This window comes from Solanum stenotomum, chromosome 4 (assembly GCF_019186545.1).
Source record: "Solanum stenotomum isolate F172 chromosome 4, ASM1918654v1, whole genome shotgun sequence".
Taxonomy (NCBI): domain Eukaryota; kingdom Viridiplantae; phylum Streptophyta; class Magnoliopsida; order Solanales; family Solanaceae; genus Solanum; species Solanum stenotomum.
Window position 1 is genome coordinate 29,841,093 of NC_064285.1, and position 6,066 is coordinate 29,847,158.

Below are 6,066 nucleotides of genomic sequence, written 5' to 3' on the forward strand. Positions count from 1 at the left end.
CGATCACCCTTGTGGGTGTTGTAGAGAAATTATTGTGTAGGTTATCCACTTTTGTATACAATGCCACTTATAGTTTGTTTTCTTCGAGCAAGCGGTGTATCTATTTTTTTGGGTTGGATGCTACATGCAAAATCAACTTCCTTAAAATGGAATCCGACAATCATTGGGATTAGGAACCGTCGGGCTGAGGACATAGCTTACATGCATTCTCTAACTTTTGATCTCTCTAGATTATTATTCTTCTCAAGACCAACTTCGTAGTGAATCGGCTTACTACATGACAGAAAATGCATACTATTGTTAGAAATTTGAATAGATATCTTGTACACCAACAATTTTTATCACCAAAAAGAAAAAAAAGTACTAGGAACTTCAGTAGTATTTCTCTATCTCTCTCTGTTTTTGGTTCCTCCGTTTCGAATGTAAAGATAAATTACTTTCCATCTGCCAGGTTGGATGTCCAAGTTGTTGATGTTGGACCCCCTGCTGATTGGATGAAAATCAATGTTCGTGAAACAGTAAGTTCCTCTTAGAAGTAAAAGAATTAAGAACCTCTAGATTATGTATTCCATTTCTCTCACGAAACGGAGAAGAGAAAGATAAGTTGCGCACTTTAGGCCTGTTCCAGGTCAGTCGCTCAAAGAAAGGAAAGTACGTCGTGAGCTGTAGGCAGGAAAGAGAAAATAGAGCGATTGGTAAGCTGACCCTACAAGGAATTCTTTAGTTTCAGTTTCGTGGGAAGAAGAAGAAGGATGTGATTTGTAATGATTTTATGCAAATAGAATGATTCCTTTGAGGTCTATGCACTGGTGCCTAGGCTTTTACGAGATGAGGTATAATACCAATCGTGATACCTTTTTCCATCAAGTGCATTCAATTTGTTTTCTTGTGTGTACTCTCATGACTTGTTGATGTGTTTGTATTATTGCTTGGAATCATTGAGTTTCTCTTTTTTGCAATTGGTGTTTGGGTTAAGGTTAAGTTTTCAGTGTTAGTTCATCTCATTGAAAGGACAAAACAACCTTCTAATAGATGGTGTTAATATTTTATTTTTTATAAGTTCATTATTCAACCTTTATAAAAAGATATGCATCTCCGAAATATCTGGTGTTTATATTTTATTTTTTATGTTTGCACTATTGTAACGTCTGATGGCGACTTGAATAATCTGCTAGCTTTTACAAACTTGTATTTTACTATTTTAAATAGTCATTTCAGTTTTTCTGTAAAAAATTCCTCAAAGGTAATGATTTAGTATCATAAGACCACAAAAGATTTGATGAATAGTTGTTTCAACTTGTGTTTCTTTTGACTTTTGTTTTCATCTTGTTTAACCATCTCCAAGCTCTAATTCCCTTATTTCTTGGTAAATGTTGGTATGGGTTCAATGTGATCCAGCTAGTCGCCTGGTCATTACCGGTCTGCCAAACCAACTTGACAATCTTTGGGGTGTTACTGGCTTCAAGAAGGTACACACCTTGCTATTTATTTTACTGATTTTGACTTTGATAGAGTAATTCAATCTTTGCCTTACTTGCATATTTTGGGACTGGTAAAGAGAAACTGTCATGCAGAAAACTTGATATTTCTTCAATGGATCTGAAAACTATATTGTTGTTACGTTTCTATTTGTTGATCACAACACTCTAAGAAGTCTACGACAATCAAAAGGTTCTCCATTTGTAAGTTGGCCTGACATAAAAAAAAATTTCCAGGTGGTCACCTTACTTGCTAGAATTGATCAACTTTAGACCAACGTTGTTGTCAACTTTCATGGGTGTTTTCATGTTCAGGTGCCCTTTGCGCAGCAAAATCTGAGTTGCCAATGCAAGAGTATTGGTAGTTGGCCAACATTGTGAATGCTTGGACATAGTTGTTTAGTTGTTGTTGTTGAAGCTATTGTGGGTCAAAAACTTTGAATTGGCCTAGATAGCAAAGGAGGTATTTCGGCTTCAGCTGCCCTAGTAGAAACTTAGATTGCTTTTCAAAGAAAGATGGATATGTGATGAATAGTGCCGGCAAACTGAGCCCATATTTTGGTAACCCACTCATATTTTAATGGGTTGGGTGTGTGAAATTTTATATGGGTAAAATATGGGTTGATACCCATATTTAACCCATAAGAATATGGATAAAATATGGGTAAAATATGGATTAGCCAAATGGGTTAAGCTCTCAACTTTTATTCACTCAAAATTCATGATATCACTAAAAATATTGTAACTTTTCTTCCTTTTAATATGTCTTGTATAAAACTAATTATTCTTCTCTATAATTGAAAAGATGAAAGTCTTTGGCACTTCAATATATATATATATATATATATATATATATATTAGCTGTACATTTCTTTTGTTAGTTATAATTATATATAAGAGTATATGATGATTTAAGAGAACTTGAATACAACAAGAAGTTCTGTTGCGGTCACTATTCCTTTTTGCTAAGAGTATGAGTTAAAACAAAAACTAAAGTTCTCGGATGATGATCTTGATATAGTTATAGTGTTAACTAACAGTGCCAAAGTTTTAGAGAGTGTTAGACTTCATATTGGGAAATGATGAGGAGAAAACAACTCAATGATAGAGATATATGAAGAAGTCAAGTTGGCAAAGAATTAACGAACAATCTTACCAGTATTTTTGATGCTTTTTGCACGCTTTGGCGTATTGTGGCATTCATGTCCTATAAAAGATGAAAACACCAAAATTACCTATACATGGCAATAGACAGGATCAAAATTAAGAAAATCAATGCCCAAAGACCTATACCAGGATTCAGCAACATACCTTTACAATTGCCTTATCAACCTCACCATAACCATGAAGGTGTTGCTCCTGCCAGCCTAGCCTACAACGAGCAGCTGAATCTCTTACTGCCCTTCCTGATGAAGAAATTTGGTAACCACTTCCCTACAAAATTACTTTAAAAAGTTCATTTTTGTATATATATACATACATATACTACAAGGATACATTAGTTGATTCGACATTTAGATGAAGTAAAGACCAACTCCATAACCTAATTCTTATCAAAACAAAATGCCCATCAGCAATTTCACGATGAAAAGTCAGGCAAGTTTTGGTAAGGAATTTAGGTCGGAGACAAAATTAGTCACGCCGGAGAGTAGATTAAGACCTCTAAAATTTGGAAGCTTTCTCGCAGCTCGATTTCAAACTATTACAAAAGAGGATGAAGGAGAAGAATCTGATTCTAGGTCAGTTCAACTGGAGCCATACGAAACTGGTTCATACCAAGCAGCTTGAAGACTACAATTTTCGGAAGAGGGCTCTTCAAGTCAGCCAACACCGCTGGAGAAGCCGTCTTATGAGGGCAACAGGGTGGTGAAGCAAGGTAAAGTGTTATCTTATGTACCACCTAGCTCTAACGAAGGAAAAATTTATGTGAGTATTAAATTAGAAGACTTAATAGAACAAGTTGATTACTGGAAGTCAACCCTAATTGGGTATGTTATCGGTGATACCCCATTTATGAAAACAATGGAAAATTTCGTGGTGCACAATTACAAGTACGTAAAAAACCCCCAGATCTTGTTACATGATGAGGGATACTTTCTTTTCAAATTCGACACTGTTGAAGAACGAGACAAAGTAATGCAAGATGGTCCTTATACGTATTTCAACAAACCCTTTGTGCTGCAGAACTGGGATATAGATTTTGAATTCAATCCTGATTGTATCACTACTATACCTTGTGGATTAGTTTTCCAGGGTTGCCGGTAAGGTATTGGTCTAGTGAAGTTTTGAGCAAGGTTGCGAGTGCAATAGGGAAACCTCTCTACACTAATAGCTTTACTGCTACAATGGCTAGAATTTCGTATGCCAGAGTTCTTGTTGAAATATATGTATCACAACCTCTGTTGGATTCCATAGAAATGGTGACGCCAATAGGATCCTTCCAGCAGGCAGTGGAATATGATTGGCGTCCAAAGTTTTACACTGAATGTATGAAATTTGGGCATTGTGCTGAAGCTTGTTGGACTAAGGTTGAGGGAAAGCAAGTTGAGGAAAAGCAAGAAGAACCTCAATTTCAGGAAGTTAAGAAGAAGAAACGCAGAAACAAAAGACAAAAAGCTCCACAACCAAGATACTACTGGAAGGCTAGGGGGGAAATTGTACAGACGAGGCCATTTGCTGGCAAACCAGACGGGGAGGAAGGGAAAGGGGCTAATTCTAATCCTGCAAGCTCAGGACAAGGTATTACTCCTAATTCGATACAAGTGTAGGCTAGAGTACAAATCACATATAGTTATAACATTCTCTGGGAAGCTGGAGATCCTGGGGGAAATCACAACCCTCAATGATCATCTCAACATGGAACATAAGAGGGGTTAGCCAGCCCTTAAAGCAGAAAGAGCTGAGACTTTTTCTGAAGAAGAATAAGGTAGATGTTATGAGAGTTGTTGAAACTAGAGTAAAAGTTCGCAAAGCTGGGAATATTTTGGAGAAGATGGTGCCTGATTGGAAGCATTGTCTAAACTATTCTATGGCTTATAATGGTAGAGTCTTGTTACTATGGAAAGATCATATACAAGTACAAGTATTGATTGTTCGTGAGCAAGTCATCCACTGTAAAATTTCAAACACAACTAGTCCCTTCTCAGCTTACTTTACTGTTGTTTATGCCAAGAATGAAAGTCAGCAAAGAGAGGACCTATGGAGAGAATTAGTATAGATTGGGGGGTACTATCTAAGAGGCTTTGTTTCTAAGTGGTGATTTCAACAATGTTTTAACTACTGATGACAGGTTAGGCTCCCCTGTTATGCTAGAAGAGACATAAGCTTTCCAAGATTGTGTTGATACTCTGCAACTTACAACACTAAAGCAAATAGGATGGCACTTCACTTTTTATAATAAACAACATGATGTTAATCGAGTTTATTCCAAAATCGATTGGGTCCTGGGGAACTTTCAGTGGATAAAGGATTATGAACTCGTAGAAGCAGAGTTCTTGAGTCCAGGAGTGCCAGATCACTCCCAATTCTCATTCAGGTGAATACAAGACCTCCATCCAGACCAAAACCTTTTAGATTGTTTAAAACTATTCTGGATCATCCTGATTTCTCCAGAATATTGTCAGTCGTTTGGAGTGGGAAGGTTGCTGGTACAAGAATGTTTCGGTTGTGGAGCAAGCTTAAAGCTCTAAAAATGGGCTTGGAGGATCTCAATGCCTACATGGCATCCTATACCCAAAAAATACAGAGTCTAGAGGTGATCCAAAGTCAAATTGCAGCACAACCTCTTAACACTGACTTGCTTGAGTAGGAACAAATGGTATTAAATGAAATTAGGAAGTGGAGTGGAGTGGAGGAACATGTTCTCAAACAGAAATCCAGAGTAAACTAGATAGTTGGTGGAGAGGCAAACACCAAATATTTCCATGCCCAAATGACAATGAGGATTAGTAGGAATCCTATTAATTCTATTTACAATGCTAATTGGGTTAAATTGCAGGAACCTGCTCTTGTGGAGGAGGAATTCATCTCCTTATTGTCCAACCTTATGGGTACAACAACGGAGACTTTCCAAGTCCAAATGTAGAGGTCATAAGGAAGGGTCCTTGCCTATCCTATCAACAAAGATGTCTGCTCATAGTTCCAAACAGAGACAGAGATAATTGAGGCAATGGAAGTGATGACTAAGGATAAAACCCCAGACATTAATGGTTTCCCAGTGGAGTTCTTCCTGCAGCCTTGGTCTACTGTTAAAGATGACATTATAAATGTTGTTAAAGAGTTCTTTAGTACTAGAAGTTATTGAAAGTTGTCAGTGTTGACATCCAAATTTAGCCTAATATTTTCAAAATTCATAACTTTTAAGTTTTATTTATTAAATAGTACAAAATACATTTTTTATAACTTTAAATAAGTATATCGATAACTATCCTTATTCATCAAATTTTAGAATTTTTTATCAGTTAATTTTAATTACATTATTTTTTGTCACAGTTGGTTGAGTACATTAAAATATTTATTCATTTTGATATTTTGCACAGTTTAGAAAATAATTCAAATATAGATAAGATTTCATATAAAGATATTTTAT